The following is a 17704-nucleotide window of genomic DNA, read 5'->3' as shown; positions in this document are numbered from 1 at the left end:
ACACTTCACCCAAGTTCTCTTGGAATAGGAGGGTCTTCAGTCTGCATTTGAAGACAACGAGTGACTCTGCAGTTCGTTTCATCACTTCGGTGTCAGGACAGAAATAAGTCTGGGCACTTGTCTTCCATGAACCTCAAAGGATGGCGGGTCAAGCCGAGCCGTCCTTGGAGCTCGAGGGATCTTGTTGCAGATCAGGTTTTGACCATTGCCATCAAGTACAGAAGGGCTGGTCCATTCTTGGCTTTGTAGGCCAGCGTCAGGGTTTTGAATCAGATGCAGACAGCAGCTACAGGAAGCCAGTGAAGAGAACGCAGCAGAGGAGTGACATGGCCACCAAGCTATTTTAATGCTACTCATTTTCGTACTAGCAATTTCTGACAAATAAATGAACACATAAGTAAATAAATAATTTAATAAGGATGGTTCTGTGGCTAGGCTGCTTATGCAGCGCCCACGATGCTCCAGCCGGAGCTGCATGGCGCTCACACCTGGGGCTGTATTATACTGTTGCCAGGCAATGGTCCGAGTGTTTACTGCTAAAGATGTACAGGAGGCCCACGCCTTCTCATCTCCTTCCTCTCATCTCTCCATCTTTCACCTGCCGCTACCATTCTGTGCTTCAATCAGATAACTCTTTTGTTGAAGACACTCCAGTAGCTAGCTGGCACGTTATAAAATCCTTAAATGTTAAGAAAGCCTTTAAAAATACCTGCAATCGTTTATAGTACAACACAAAATCCTCTTATGAAAAGTGATTCCAAACTATCCTAAAATTTTCCGATCCTCCACAGTTCTGGATCCTTGCTCGCTCAACTTTACAAAGGGTGCCTACAGTTCTGGTGTACCGGTGTGGCACTGAGGGCAGGTGCGTGGGTTTCAAACATCTGTGATGTCAGGCCTCACATAACACTGCAATATCCGTACCGCATGTGCAGGGTGACTCACTGCAGCTCTCCACACACTCCTAGCTCCTCTTGAAGTGTAAACCCTATCAGCAGACACAGCATTCTGCATCGCTTACAGCCAAATCTGTCTCTCAGTGGAAAGGAGTGGAAATGAGCACTGATTCGTGCTCTCGCTAAAGCATTTCCACAGCCTATAATAGCACACGTCCCATTGCTAATAACCAGCTACTGAGCACCTGAATCAATACGACGAGCATAGCTAGCACTAGTGTGAGTGTTCAGCAGTCACAGTTCACTTTTCTTAAACTACTACTACTAAAACATTTCAGAGGCAAATATTGATTTTTTTTACTCTGAAAACATTCCTTTGTCAGCTACCCTCTTAATTTTGCAATAATAATATGTGCACTATTGTATAGCCATGTTTAAAAAGGTAAAGGTGCACGTATTTGTCACCATAAAGCAAAATGTGTCCTCCACATTTAACCCATCTGTGGTAGTGAACACACACACACACTAGTGAACTGGGGGCACCTAGAGCGGTGGGCAGCCAACTCCAGCGCCCAGGGAGCAGAGAGGGTAAAGGGCCCAACAGTGGCAGCTTGCCAGGCCCTGGAATTGAACCCACAACCCTGTTATCGATAGCCTGGCGTGCAAAAACGACTTCCTGTACGAAGACGAAGTTTCGTTTTTATACGTTATGTCCTTTTAATCCCAAAAAGCTAGGAGAAATTAAAAATGCTCACCAAGCAAAAGTCCGGGTCTCAGGAGGTTAAATCTCATTACTCTCTCTCTCTCTCTCTCTCTCTCTCTATTAAAGCTTCTGTTTCTCTGTTTGAGCTTTGTTGTGTTCGAGGCTAGATCTCTCAAAACTACACTGAGATATTATAAAAATATCTCAATGAATATGTCTCAGTGAATAGCCAGTTTATTAGGCATATTTATTTGTTCTCCCACTCAAGGACGTGCTAGCTAGCATTTTTTCTTGTGTTTAATCTGAATGAATCACAAAATATGCTACATTTTAATAGATTGACGCAACTTTCAAGTTTAAAGACTTAGTTTGGTGCTGTTTTTCCACAATTGGCCTAAATAAGAAAAAATGACAAGTGTCCTAGGAAGATCTTGAGGAAATAATTAAGACTTTTACTTAAGAGAATATTTGAGAACTTCTTCTGCATTAAAGAACAATCTAATGACCGTCTTAGGGTTCATAGGGGTTTTCTTAGGTTTTGAATCCGGCCACTGGTTCCTTTCAAATCATCTGTCAGCCAAAAACATCTCCAAAATGGAACCTTTACAGAAAAGGACAAAAAACGTCTTAACTTTCAATGGAAGTCAATGTAAACAGCCCCCCCCCCAAGTAATTTGGGCCATTTCTATTGGTCCATTAATCATTAAATTCTAAAGTTTCATCAGTGCTTTATGAGATGCCACTGCTTAGTAACAAAATAAGTTATTAGTTTTGTACACCCTCAACCAATGTCCTGATCTGTGATGGTTACTAGTAAGTGCTGGATGGTTGGATACTGTAGGGCCCTCCGTTCTTTATATAATTTTCACACTTTGCGGATATGACTGGTGACCCCTGCTGTAGGGTGTCCCATTGAGTAACGTGTATGCGCAATAACATTATCTAGAAAGGTTATGGTACATAACGTGGCTCTGTCCGCTAAATGTCCATGTTGTTGAATGACCCGACTGCAGACTTGGAGGAGAACCTCCAAGGGCTTTGGGCACCTTTCAGGACAGGCCTTTATGCAGCCTGGTGGACCTGGGTGGGTGTTGTCATCTGACCACGTTTTGCACGCCCTCCACACTTGGCCAACGCCCACTCGATCCACCACGTAGTCGACGGGAAAAAAAAACAACAACAGAAAACACGCTTTTCATTTATTTATTCCCTCCTTAGAGGTGAACAGGGCCCTAGCTGTTGCCATGGCGACCAGGGGGCTGAGCAGAGAGTGCCTAGAGTGTGAAGCAATTTATCATTTTAATGAGAAGAGTGTGAGGGACAGACTGAGGAGGGGCTTGGAGATCACAATCGGATAGGCAGATGTTCGGAGCCTTTTCATTACGCTGAATCACATTTTGAGACGAGGCCGCGGTAAAGCAAGCCCATTTCCGCACGGGCTTCAAAGCTCCAGCGAGATTTGTGGAGACATCAGGATCAAAGTAGTCATCTGCATCTGCTTGACCCAAAAAGCATTTTGAATAGCAAACATACACACACATATACTTCTTCACAGTCATTACACAGCCCCAGACGATGCGATGCCTGCAACACATGCCTCGTTTGATCTGGTCTCTTGATACCCAGATTCCATTCTATTCGTCTGGAATTAACTAGAAAGTTTACAGTTCCTGAAAATCCTCTTATAGTTCCTACTGGCTACAGAACCCTGAGAATTCTGCCAGGAAAGGCCTTTAGTCCTAGCTGCTGAACATGTAGGCAGCCAGCACTAGTGGCAGGGATGGAAAAAGGGGGTGTGCAAGGGGGTTGATGGTCCTTCCTCCCCATATTACTCCTAGAGTGATGTTGGTCAGCACCGGCATCACAGGCTGTCAGCTGTTGCATGAGCGGCAGTTCTGCTAGTCTTCACCCTCCTAGTGTTGGGGCATTGCTAGTGATAGAGGGAGTTCACATGAACAGGGACTCTGTAATTGGTCTTCCATACTGGGTAAAATTAGAAATCAAAAATATATATATATATTAAAAAAAAGTAATACGATTCTCAGTTCATAGTGGCAGCGTCTTATTCCCTGCACCAATCCGAGCTTCCCAGTATCGGCTATTAAAATCCCAAGAGAGTTTCGAAGGACTGCTCTGGTTTGAACTGGTGTACTTGGTAGTACTGACATGACAAGTTTGATTCACGAGTACAAACTCCGAAGCACACTGGACAGGACTGTATGTCCTGCATCCTCGACAACACGGGCGGAACAAGAACACATCCGGTCGTTTGGACTGTACTTGGCTAGATGTGAGCTTTTGAATGGAACAGTACTTGGGCTGCAACTGATGACATTTCTCAAGTCCACAGCAACACAAGTACAGACAAAAACGCAGACTGAGAATCGGCCTTGGTTTTGACCACTTGTTCAGAGTGCCATTGGTGTCCTTAGGATGCCAGTAACGGTTATTATTGTCCAGCCGGCAGCAGATAGGACATTCTCAGAAGGTAAATAAAAGACTTTAGAGTCTGCAGTGTGGAGCTATTTTACAGAACCGCACAGCTTTCTTTGTTCTTAAACCAGCACTGAAGAGTGTTCAGATCCTATAGATACTATAGAAACCCAAATCTTAGCACATTCACCCATAACACAGTTCATCATCATCAATTGACAAACAACCACAGATATCAGTCCAGGGTGTGTACCATCTGACTGTGAAGTGACCTGAGGAGCTGGGAATGGTCAGGGAGGAGAGTCAGACATTACCATGTAATGTGTCAGACATTAATCACACTATAAAACTATAAAACAGTGATTTTAAGAGAAAGTTTTGGTTAAACTAAATCAATCAGTGCAGAATGTCTCTCATTATAGAAACATATTAATTTGATTTGTATTTTATTTATCAGTATTTATTAGCTGCACCTTATTTAAGCTGTGTGGCTTTATTATTTACACAAACGCAATGATCTGATTGCTACGGGCTGACACTCAGCATTAAGAGACTTGGATTCAATTGGGGGGGGGGGGGGAGCAAAAAACTGGATTGGGACATTCCTAGATACTGAATGTGTCATTTTGTTGTCATTTTTACGCTACATGGCCAAAAATATGTGGACACCTGAAAATAACATATGTATTTTGTCCCACTTTAATGCTACAGATGGCTCCACACTTATGAGAAGGCTTCACGCTAGATTTTGGAACTCAGCTGTAGAGATTTTCCCACCATTCGGTCATAAGAATGTTCTAAAGCATCCCTGGAGGCAGTTTTTTTTTGTTAATGAGCTATTACCAGTCTGACAATCAGCATTAAGAGACTTAGATTCAATTGGGAAGGCAAAAAAATCAGGACATTCCTAGATATTGAACTTGTTATTCCTTGGTATTGGATCGAAATAATAACATGGTGGTATCTTCCACCGTATTTTACAGGTGCAAACTCGTGCTTATGGTGCCCAGACTGAGTTTAAACGGTCTGAATTCCTTGTTCAAAACAAGGCAGAAGGGATGGAGTGTGTGTGTGTGTGTGTGTGTGTGTGTGTGTGTGTGTGTGTGTGATAATGACTTTTTCCACAGTCCCTACTTAGTCCCAGTTCAGGCGCTCTGATTAAATTTTAAAGAGCTTTAATTAAGACTGCGGGCCCTTTGATCTCCAGGTGCCCGAGGTGCTCGCTGTGTCAAAGCTTTATTTTACAAAGCACTTTCCCTGGCCTCGCTCATCATCTCAAATGGCAAAAATGCCACATTTAATCGAGATTCAAAGGCTTGAGCACTTATGAAATGGTAATCAAGGCAATCAAAATAGTCATCGTCGCTCATTTACGTGAACATGGAACAAAAAAAAAAACGAGTGGCGTGACTGATGAGTTACCTCACGCTCGACTGTTTGTTTACTTCTCACATCAGCTGCCCTCTTAACGTTAAAGTGTGGTGCATGTGAAATTAAGCATCGCTTATTTGCTTCTTCCTGGCCTGGAAATGAGCTGACGATATTGGTGTTTATACGTGATGTGGCCAAAAGTATGTGGACCTAAAAATAACATTTGTATTTGGTCCTACTTCAAAGCTATATCTGTTTTCACACTTGTGAAAAGGCTTCAAGCTAGATTTAAGAGATTTTCCCATCATTCAGTCATAAGAACCTTAGAGAGTGAGTGCTGATGTTGGGCACCAAGGCCTGGCTCACAGTCGGCATTCCAAAGCATCCCTGGAGGACGGTTTTTTGTTAATGAGTTATTACCAGTCAGGGATAGAAAACTGATCATATTAAATTGGGAGAGCATTAAAATCCTGCATGATTGTTTGTGGGTCTTTCTGCCTTCAGTTTTGTCTTCAGAAAGTGAACAGCATGCTTCTTAGACTTATCACTTGCATGGCTAAAAACGTTCTTCTACTAGAAGGTGTTCCTGCAAGATGTTCCTGCCATGACTACAGAAAGCTCTGTTCTTCATTGCTTGAGTGCCTACATCCAAGGAAAATAATGAAAAGCAATAAACAGATGAACCCAGGTCCTTCTGTTTAGAAAAATGTGCACAGATGAGTGACATGTGAAACTGCCTCCCTCCAATTGGGGACCCCCTCCCCCAAACAAAAGTAGAACTAGACCTCTGGACCAGTGTGAAAGTGCCCTTAATTGTAAATGAAGATATTCATTTCCCCTAAATGGCTTTCAAATGCAAAATCAACACTTGGAATCAACTCGTATTTCCTTAATTTGCTTACTTGTCCATGAAAACCCAAGCCATGAAGCTCTCAACAAACAGCTCCTATGTATATTTTGCTTGCATGTTGTTTAAGCCATGTTGCATAGATGTTGGTGGCCCTGTTCCGTGAGCTTGTTGACCTTACAGTTGACCCAGTCAGCTCTAGCAGGACAGAAGGAAAGAGCCATCCTGTGAAGGTGTCACATTAAAAGTCACTGAGCTCTTCAGTACAGAAATGTCTACTGAGAGTGCAGTCAGTGGAGAGTGCATGGCTAAGGGCTTCATTTAATGCGCCTGTTAGTAATAAGTGTTGCCAAACCCATTACCCAGATAGAGTGTGATGACCTCATCTGAATCTGGGTGCTGGAGCGCAGCCACAGAAGATAGAAATGCTGGTCATGTATTTCACATGGTAGGTTACACATGAGCTACATGTTTGTCCGAGCCCAAATGCTATGACAAACCATACATAAGGCTTCTACAGTTGGGCTAGTTTTGACCTACAATACACTTGCCATTGCTATAACACCACAGAGGTCTGGTCTTTTTCTGTGCACCTCCCTGCACTGCTAGACAACACACACAGTCACTGTTAGTCTTTCTCTTTCTCTGTCTGTCTCTATGTGTGTGTGTGTATGGGGGGGGGGCTTTTCCTCTGATCTGCTGCCACACACAGCTCAGAAGAGCTAACTGCGGCTAAACCTACGCTAATGCTAATTTGGCCTCATTACAACCCTGTCTCTCCTGTATGCTGACGAGAGGTCGAGTCATCTCCATTTAATGTTCATAGCTCATGGTTGCTCACCTCGAGGATTCCATAACCGCTAATCCTCACCCTGAACCAAAATACACGCTCAGCAGAATATTCACATTAGGAAGCCAATTTATATTCTGCTTCTCATTTAATCTACTAACATATATAGGCCAGGTCATAAATAATTGGACATGTTTTTTTGTTGTCTTGGTTCTACAGTCTCTATCTTCTAGATACTTTGTGAATTAGAAATGGAGCAATGACTATGACATTGAATTGCAGACTATCAGCTTAAATGTGGATGCATATGGCCATATTCTGGTCTGCAGTCACTATTATAAGGGGAACAAAAGTAATCAGACAACTAGCTGCTTTACATGATTCATTCATGGATGAGAACACTAAGAAAATGCTAAGAAAGCAGACTATGGGTGTGGACCCAGGTAGCATGCAGATTTGAGCCACGAAATGGCACTGCCAGCTCACTATTGGCAATGACAAACATCATGTGAGCCAAAAGTGGCCCACACACTAGGAATACTGTACCAACACATATCTGGGCAACTTCTGGCTGGAGGATCATGGTGTCACTGACCATCACTGCCACTGTAAGTGAACCAAAAGTTGCATCACATTAACATGACAATGGTGCATGTTCTAAAGCATTCACAAATTAATGATAAAAAAATAAAATAATAGTTTGTTCAAAGCAAGGCGAAGCAGAGGACCTGTACTCAGTCTTAACATAACTTACTCTAGTGATCTGCTCAGCTGAAACTACTGCCATGTGTGCATCATGCATTTATTGCCCTTACAGACATTTTTTATAGACCCCCATTATTTGGTGCCTTTTAAAATATTGTGGTGTGATGTCAGTTCATATCACCCGCCCCTTCTCTCAGCACATCACTGCCAGTAAAAGGGGCCGCTGTGACTCTGACTGTGTACAATCGGAATAAATCAGTCCGAGATGTAGATGCGACCCAAGCAGAACCGCCGCGCCGTGAGTCAAATTCAGCCTGACTAAAACAAAGTGAAACCCTGATGCGCAGTGATAGCAGTGCCTCTCTCGGTCAGTCAGTCTGGACCTCAAGCCGAAGAAGCCAATGAAGGACCCCTCCGTCCCCCACCCACCCCACCTTTCTGTGTCTCCTTAAGGCTGGGAGCAGGGAATACTCCTGAGAAAGCTGGCAGCATTCCAGCCTCCTGCACCACCAACATTTCCATTGATCAGAGCAAATGGAAACATGTCAAGTTACCACGGCAACTGGCAGGCCAGCACAGGGCTGTGTGTGTGTGTGAGAGAGAGAGAGAGAGAGAGAGAGAGAAGCTGCTAAAGAATCTGCAAGGGACTGGCTATAGGAGGATGGGAGGGACCTCAGAGGGAGGAGAGTGTGACAGAGTGAGAGAATGCATGTAGAAGGGGTAAGGGTGGGGTGGGGGTGCATGTAGAAATAAGAAAAATACTCACAAATGAGAAAAAAAAAAAAGTAGGTAAGAGACAAAATACATGGAGAAAGGAAGGAGAGAAGTGCGGGAATATGTAGAAATGAGAGAGGAGGGAGACTGAGCAAGAGAGAGAGAGAGGAAAACGTGCAAAAATATAAGAGAATACACAAAGAAATAAATGAGGGGGGCTATGAGTACATGTTGAAATGATGGTAAGAGAGAAGGGGGGAAAGATACACAGAAATAAGAGAGAGAGTATACATAGAAATACATAGAAATGAGAGAGGGAATACATGGAGAAATGTAAGAGAGTGAGGAGAACATGTAGAAATGAGACATGAAAAAGAGAGAATACACAGAAATAAGAGATTATACACAGAAATGAGAGAGTGGGGAATACATGGAGAAATGGTGGGGAGAGAGAGGGGGGGGCATGGAGAAATAGTGGGGAGAGAGAGAGGAGGACATGGAGAAATAGTGGGGAGAGAGGGGAGGACATGGAGAAATAGTGGGGAGAGAGAGAGGAGGACATGGAGAAATAGTGGGGAGAAAGAGAGTAGGGAAGACATGGAGAAATGGTGGGGAGAGAGAGAGGAAGGACATGGACAAAATGTGGAGAGAGAGACAGGAAGACATAGAGAAATGGTGGGGAGAGAGAGTGGTGGATATGGAGAAATGGTGGAAAGAGAGTGGGGAGGCATGGAGAAATGGTGGGGAGAGAGAGGGGGAATACATGGAGAAATGGTGGGGAGAGAGAGGGGGAATACATGGAGAAATGGTGGGGAGAGAGAGAGGGAATACATGAAGAAATAGTGGAGAGAAAGAGAGTGGGGAAGACATGGACAAATGGTGGAGAGAGAGACGGGAAGACAGAGAAATGGTGGGGAGAGAGAGGGGGAAGACAGAGAAATGGTGGGGAGAGAGAGGGGGAAGACATGGAGAAATGGTGGGGAGAGAGAGAGGGGTGGATATGGAGAAATGGTGGAGAGAAAGAGGGGGAAGACATGGAGAAATGGTGGGGAGAGAGAGGGGGAATACATGGAGAAATGGTGGGGAGAGAGAGGGGGAATACATGGAGAAATGGTGGGGAGAGAGAGAGAGGGAATACATGGAGAAATGGTGGGGAGAGAGAGAGGGGTGGACATGGAGAAATGGTGGGGAGAGAGAGGGGGAATACATGGAGAAATGGTGGGGAGAGAGAGGGGGAATACATGGAGAAATGGTGGGGAGAGAGAGAGAGGGAATACATGGAGAAATGGTGGGGAGAGAGAGAGGGGTGGACATGGAGAAATGGTGGGGAGAGAGAGAGGGGTGGACATGGAGAAATGGTGGGGAGAGAGCGAGAGAGAGAGAGAGAGAGAGAGAGAGAGAGAGAGAGAAAGACATGGAGAAATGGTGGGGAGAGAGAGGGGAGGATTTGGAGAAATGGTGGGGAGAGAAAGAGAGAGAGAGAGGGAGAGAGAGAGGCACATGGAGAAATGGTGGAGAGATAGAGGGGATATAAGACAGGTGTAGAAATGCTGCGATTACCAGTTTATCCAGCATTTTATTTGGACCCAACACTAAATATTAAGTATTTTACAAGATTTACCTCCAAGTGTTCATAACCAGGTTCTTGGGTGAGACTCTGCAGCTGCGGGTCATTCGCTGTTGCTGCTGGTTTGATGATGTCCAGCATAGTGTTCATGACTAGCTCTGCCATGCTGCGACACATTTCTTTGGAAAGCGTTCGCTCTCAAATGTCAAGCAGTATGAGGGCAGCCAGATTTTCTGAGGAAAGCCGATCCACGGTTGGGTGGGAGGGCTTTTGATGGGATTGCGCCTCGGCATGAATTTACCACAGCCTTTGATAATGCTGACTGTTTCATCTCCTGCTTTAAGGCTCACAGCTGTGAACTAGCTGCAGTCAGAGCGTGGGGCAGAGCTGCTTGCAGGGAGAGCATTACGGGTATCCTATAGAATAGGCTTGCAGACGCTACGATGCACCTCAGAATAAACGTTTAACAAGGAGCACATTCTATTAACTGGTCTTGTAAATCTTATTATTACTTAGAAATACACAATATGTCCAAATGTGTGTGGACACCCCTTCTAATGAAGGCATTCAGCTACTATAGAAAAGGACTGAACCTACTGGCACTAGAGGGGTTAAAAAAGCCCCCCAGAAATGAGCTGTGGAGCAGTGGAACTGTGTTCTGTGGAACTTTAGGGATGAGTTGGGGAGTTGGGGATGGCATACGGTGGTGATCATCATCCAGTATCCTGACTTTACTAATGTTCTTGTCCATATAGTGCATATAACTACTATAAGCTACATATCATGGCTGTGTTCAGTCTTTGGCTAGGAGCTGATTTGATAGTAGGGTTAGACCAATGTTTCTGTGTACAAGGAGCCAGATGGCTCAGATCTCTCTGATGTCACTGGATCCTCTAAATTACAAGGTCATTAATAAGTAGAAAAACCCATACAGACCTGTATAGACCTCTGAGGTCCTGCCAAAAAAAAAAAATGGCTGGGAAATGAATGGCGTTTCAGGAATCGCCTCTGTCGCACCATGTGGAGAACAGAATTTGCCTTTATTGTGTCGTGTGGTAAACGCAAAAGGCCCAAACCCAATTTCTTTACTGTTGTGCTCGGTTATCTTCCAAAAGCCACTGGATTCTCTGAATTATGAGAACAATGAATTTTGGAAATACAAATTTTGCTCCATGCTAGTTTTTAAACTGACCTAATCAGAAAACTGTAACTTTCACCAAAACCCCACCTAAACCAAATGTAGTACTAATTTGGCAGTAGTAAAGTACAGTTTGAGTAGATGCTGTATAATATTCTGTTAACGTTTAATAGTAGGTTAAGGAACTGCTTATGACAGCAAATGAGTAGCACCCAATACGAGGACCTCCCAGTTTACACTGAGGGGGTCAAGGATGGTGAAATATATTGATTAATTATTGGCATTTTTGTTTCGTATTCTGCATCAGAGCAAGATTAGCCTAGTAAGAATTATAAAGGTGTTATTTATATATATTTTCAAAGCATATGTCTCTTTAAACGAGAGAATTCAGCTACCACTCCGCATACCTTTGGTATTCAGTCCTTGCCCTCGTTCATACACTCGTAGCTCAGTGCTACTAAATCCTCACAGCAATGCTGCAAGTGTAAGGCCTCCCTAGTGGAGAAGACGGGATAAAATCCCTATTTATACCCTTAACCGAGAACGAAGAAGGGAAGAAAAAATACAATGGAAAAATCACATTCCTCCCATAACAGTGAAAAAGCCAAGGATCACAATAGGACCCTCCCTCCTGTGACAGATGCACGTCCACAACATCGCCACTAGGTGGAGGGATTCTCCACAAAATTGCCATTCCGCTGTGAACGCCTGCTGCAGTGAAGAGCTAAATATAAATTATTATATTAAAAATTAATTACAGAAAAATAAATATTTATATATCTTATAAAATATATGATTTTATTAATTAATTTATTTATTTACGTATTTTAAATGATGTGTTAAATATATAGGGTTTATCATATATTTAGGGTTTTAGCTATTTACATAGCATTAATTCCTGTCTATTAGCCATATTTTGGCCATTATGGCAACGGCTTCACGATAAAAGTCCACGCAGGGGGAGACGCTCTCATATTATCCAAAAAAAAAAAAAAACCCTCCACTTCCATGAGGGGGCGTCTGAAGCTCGCCTTTCATCACCTGCAGGGCGGATGAAACACACTATACCCCATACATCAACACTGAAGTCCACACACACACACACACACACACACACACACCCCGAGCGACCGGTGTCGGACAAAAGGGACACGACCCACTGTCCATGAGGAACCGAGGAGGGCTGCACTCCCGGAGCTGCACTCACCCACAGTCACTGCGGCTCTGTTCTCATCCGGTCCGAGGAGGAGTGTAGTCGCCCAGAGGATACCGAGCCCCTCACTGATGGTGTTGCCCCTTTGATAAGCCACGCAGGACACAGGGGAGACAACAACACGCACGAGGCAGAAAACCTGCATTTCTGTTTTACAATTGGACAGCAAAGAGCGATTTGGACACTACAGAGTAAGTGTGTGTTATAGATTATTTGTATGTATGTATGTGTGTGTGTGTGTGTGTGTGTGTGTGGACCCCCTCCTTTTTCTGAACGAGTTTCATTCTAGTGCCACACCTGCAGAATGGATCCCCTCATCCACGCTGCCCAGCTTGCCCTTCTGTTTAGCCGCGCTCTTACAAAATAGCACCATGTTATTGGTACTGAAGCCGTTACCTGGTTTGGTTTGGCTGTGTGTGTGTGTGTGTGTGTGTGTGATTTTTGAACGTGTGGGCTAAGTCGTTCACGCGTTTCGGATGGAGTGAGAGGAGGGAGGGAGGAAAGGAGAGGAGAGCTCAGCCAGATGAGCAGTCAGTAATGGCAGGGGTTCATGCGCTCGTGCAGCAGCAGCAGCAGCAGCAGCAGTGCTGAAACTACAGGCCTAGCTTATGAGCCACTAAGTTCAGCACACTTTTCGGGTCCTAGCCGCTGTTGTTGTCTATGAGGGCGTTTCTAAATGTCTTATTATTCGTCTCTCTGTAATTTCCACGTGTTTTTGGACCCGAGAATAGTCTAACATGGTCCGACCCCCTTCTAAATTAACCTCCATACGTGCAAAGTGTGAGGCAGAATAGCAGCAGCTCCAATATGGCTGGGCTGGTGATGGCAGAGCTTTAAAAATGTAAACTGGTCCATCATCATTATCATAATCATCATCATCATCATCTGTGATTTTCAAGCTAAGAAAAAAAGCCCCACGTGGTCCATAAAGCCATATGGCAGGGGTGTCCAAACTTTTTTCAGATTAATAAGGCAGCTTTCTATTTCTATTTATATTAAGAACGCACTGGATTAAAGGGGGTGTCAATATTTTTTCCACCAATGTCTGAATAATTAAATTGTTAAGCTATGAACATCATTTAGGGTTTGTTTGATGTGATCCGCCCCATTGTAGAGAAACCTAACCAGTCAGAATTGTTCTCAGTGACGGTGGGTGGAACCAGACCTTTGCCGTGTCTAACACCTCTTGCTTCATAACTGTATAGAAAGTTATTCTACAAAGCAGTCACAAAATGCTGAATGAGGGCTGATACATTGATTACAGTAGTGTTGAGAGAAGGTTTGGGCCTAAAATATAGGCTGTTTTTGAAAATAACATTCCTGGCGGAGAGGTACGTGAAGGGGTGTTGTTGGAAAAGTAGTACCCAAAGAACCCAAAGAAGTTTCTGCTGTTCATCGTTACATATGTAATGGAGAGAAGTAGGTACACTGGTGGTTTTGAATTCTGCAATACTGCACCAAACGGTTGTACATATATATATATATATATATATATATATATATATATATATATACCTTTATTTGTATATAACAATGATGGAAATGTTGGATGTAGACACTGTTGGGTCGTCTTGTTGCATGTCCAAAACCTCAGACAGAGTCGAGCCATAAGAAGGAAAACAACTGCTAGTTAAGATCATCAACAGTACATGTGAGCCATTGTGTTATCCCACTGGTCCTAGTTGTGCAGTATTTAAATGTGGTGGTGCAACTGGACCAATACACTATATGTCCAAATGTTTGTAGACACTCCTTCTAATAAATGCCTTCAGCTTCTATAAGTTGCATCTATTGCTGACACAGATGTGCAAAATCGCACACATGGCTTGTCTAGTCCCCGTAGAGAAGTATTGCCAATAGAATTCAATACTCTGGACCTGATAATCATGAACCTATTGGCACAATGTCTAATACCTGCCGTGGGCTAGAGGGGTATAAAGCCTCCCAGCATTAAGCTGTGGAGCAGTGGATGTGTTCTCTGGAATGAAGATCATCCAACATCCCGACCTCACTAAAGTTCTTGTCTGGATGCAATCAGATCCTCACAGCAATGCGCCAAAATCTAGTAGAGAGTCTTCCCTGGTCAATGGAGAGAGTTACTCAAACACAAGCAGGATACACTCTTTTTAATAGCCTTGATTTGAGAAGAAACGGTGAAGGAGCTGGTGTCTGATTACTTTTGTCCATATAGTGTGAATAAAAAAAAAAGAGCTCCGTCCTATAGCCTTCAAATACCTATGTGATGTATTGGTGTACTCTGATCTACAGATGTCGAGTACTGCAGATTGTAGCGGGACAGAATGACATTTGGTGTGAGGGAGATTCTTGGAAAGACAGTTTGGACTGTTAAGAGGAGATGTAGTTTCACTGCTTTGGGTAAAATATCCCAGTGTTGGTTGAACACCTGTGTTGAATTCCCTCTTACATTGTTCATTTGTGTCCAGCTGGACTACTTGGAATAATTTCAGCTCAGGGGATTCAGTAATTTATTGACTAATCCAGTGCACATGGCTTACAGTAAGGGATGAACAGTATTGAGATGTCCAGATGTTTTTGTACGCTTGCTTATCCAGTGTTTCCTCTGAAACCAAGCATATTTATAGAGCTAATAGAGGCCTCTACTCTTCTGCGAAGGCCTCACACGAGATGAAGGAACATTGCTGTGAGGATTTAATTGCATTCACCTGTAAGTTCATTTGCGAAGTCAGGTACATTCTCCAGAATAAAGGTACTACAAAAGGTTCTTTGAACAATGCCATAGAAGAACCACACCTGGTTCCACATTCTTGGTTTTACAAAAGTAGTTTATGGTACTTTATGGAACCAAAAGTGGCTCATTTCAGGAATTGCTTAAAGAACCTTTTTAGCACCTTTGTTTTTTTAATTATTAGTTCTGGATCTGGATTAATTATTAGTTCTGGATCAAAAATGTCTCTCCAGCTCATCCCAAAGGTACTAGATGGAGCTCAATCACTCGGGAGAACACAGTTCCACTGCAGGTTTGTCAGTTGTCATGTAAGGTATTTGTAGATGTCCTGTGGCCTTATGAATACTGGCTTTCAGGCTGAATGGTAGTGCAGCATCACAGTTAATTGAACGTTTTACCTCGAATATGATTCATGAAAAATTGTATAAACTGCTGGAGTTGCTCAGTTGGCTTAGTGTTCTGAGTTCTGTTGCTTCCATGTTACAGACTGGATGGGGCGGAGTACATGGCTAAACACAAGGTAGTATCATTTTAAGGGGACAGTACATAAAAACACATTGGGTAAAGTATTAACATAAAAATAAACCAAGATTACGTCTGTTTCATTTAATTGTCCAGCACTACTGGATAGTGCGAAATTAGAGTATTCCATGTATTCCACACTGAGCAGTCTACATATTCTCAAGCTAAAATGTGACCTTAATTTCAAGTCATGGAAGTGATGTTTGCATTTTACGACCATCCATTGTGTCTCCTGCTTACTGAATCATCATGGCAGTCAGACAGAGCCCTGAGTATTCCCATCGCTAATGGAGAGGCATGTGCTATCTGATATGGGCAGGGCCTTCGGTTGAGATTCCTGGAGCAACTGTTGGAGAATGAAGGGACTGAAGTGGTCCGTCTTTTACACGGCCTCCCTCCCACCTTCACTGTGGTCTAGTGCATTAGGGTCATTTGGTTTGTCTGCTGCAGTCTTTTGCACTCTGCTGAGGAACCGTGTAGGCTGTTTGGATTATTGAACACTGACTGATACTGTCCTCTTGGGATAAATATGCTTTAAAGAAAACCTTTGCAGCATCATTGCGAGCGATTTACAATTAGACAAACCATAAATCCAATCACCATGCCGGTCAATTAGCCTTCTTCAGGTAGTCAATAGCCTTCATGAAAGAGTGGGTGGGGTCAAATCTATGCTGGTGGCCATGGTGATAGATCTAGTATTGAAGATGCCATCTGAGGTTTTTCAGTATTGAGACTAAATGTGCAAAATGTCTAAAACGCTGTGTTTTGTTGTTTTGCTGGAAATATAAATGTTGATGTTTGAAAAAAAAAGAAGAAGATTTTACATGTTTTCCTGATAAGTTGTCAAATTCACATTCACACCTCTGCACAGGTTAAGATATGTGATAATGGTTATTTCCCCATTTTTTTCTTGTGTGTGTTTCTTTTTTTTTTAATCTATTATTTCTGTTTCTGCTAAATTATTAATACTTTACATAAAAAATGTATTAATATGAATCTTCGGTAACAAAGTTTAATATTATTTAATGTTCAATGTCTTAAAAAGATGAAAAGGAAGTACATGCAAGTAAAATAAAATGAATAACAATTGTGTGGATACATTGCAAAAAATTTTGGTTTAAAATGAACAGAATTGTGCTTGAAAATAATCAAATACCTTCTAAATTAATTTCATTATTTTTTATATCTTTTATTTAAGTTGTAAAAACTTCAAAATACAATTATTTGAATATTGAAATTCTTAATAAAAAAGTTGAGAAAATATGTGAAATAAACATATATATCTTAAATAATAAGTAATACATACAAAGTTTAAATTGTTAATTATTAATGTATTTGTATTAGTATTCTTTTAAAAATATGCAAAACTACAAAATACAACTACTCTAATATTTCATTTTTAATGAAAAAGATTATAGTAAATAAGTAATACAAAGAATTTTTGTATAAAATAAATGAATAACAAATGTGTGGACACATTGCAGAAAAGAAAATGATGGTTAAAAAGAAAAAAAAAATATATATATATATATATATATATAATGTATGTGTACTGTTTATCTGCATAACAGCTGACACTCAAATACTGTATTCATGAAAATGGTTTGAGGCTTTTGACCCACCTTACTTTTGAGCCTCTGTCGCTCTTGTGAGTGATCTGTGCTACATGAACTGAAACACTTCCTAGAAGCTCAAGCTACTAAACTATCAACAGGCCAAACTCGTGTGCTGGGTAAAAGCAACTCAAAGCAGTGTAAACTGAACCTTTTATGTGTCCTGATTCCAAACCAGTACAGCTCTTAATGCAATACCGAGTTGAAGCCAATGGCTGAAAACCCTGCAGTGTGCTCATCGTTGCTGCTGACCATTAGCAGGAAGGTTAAGTGGGTTGTTTGTGTTGTTGCACTCATGTTGTATGACTGTCGTTCTCTGGGAGCGTTTTGTGGGTGAGGTCTCCATAGAAACAGACACCCCGATCTTCCACTTCAGTGAGCGGTTTTGTGACAGAGCTTGTGAATGGTTACTTGACTGGAAAAGCTGCAGAAAAAGCTGTTGAGATCAGCATGCCTTTTACATGTGAATGTTTGCAGTCAGTGTG

General features: G+C 42.4%; 1 protein-coding gene across 3 annotated transcripts in view; it reads left to right on the top strand.

Moving 5' to 3' along the window:
- Nucleotides 1-12285: 12285 nt before the first annotated feature.
- Nucleotides 12286-17704, top strand: part of palm1a (paralemmin 1a) — a 55163-nt gene continuing 49744 nt past the window's right edge. For all 3 annotated transcript variants that reach the window (XM_072660181.1, XM_072660180.1, XM_072660179.1), the window contains exon 1: nucleotides 12286-12568. The gene's annotated coding sequence lies outside the window, so the exon portion shown is untranslated. The remainder of the gene's footprint in view (nucleotides 12569-17704) is intronic.

Source organism: Salminus brasiliensis, chromosome 17 (assembly GCF_030463535.1).
Source record: "Salminus brasiliensis chromosome 17, fSalBra1.hap2, whole genome shotgun sequence".
NCBI lineage: Eukaryota > Metazoa > Chordata > Actinopteri > Characiformes > Bryconidae > Salminus > Salminus brasiliensis.
The sequence above is the reverse complement of the archived record's forward strand: the minus strand, read 5'-3'. Positions and strand labels throughout refer to the sequence as shown.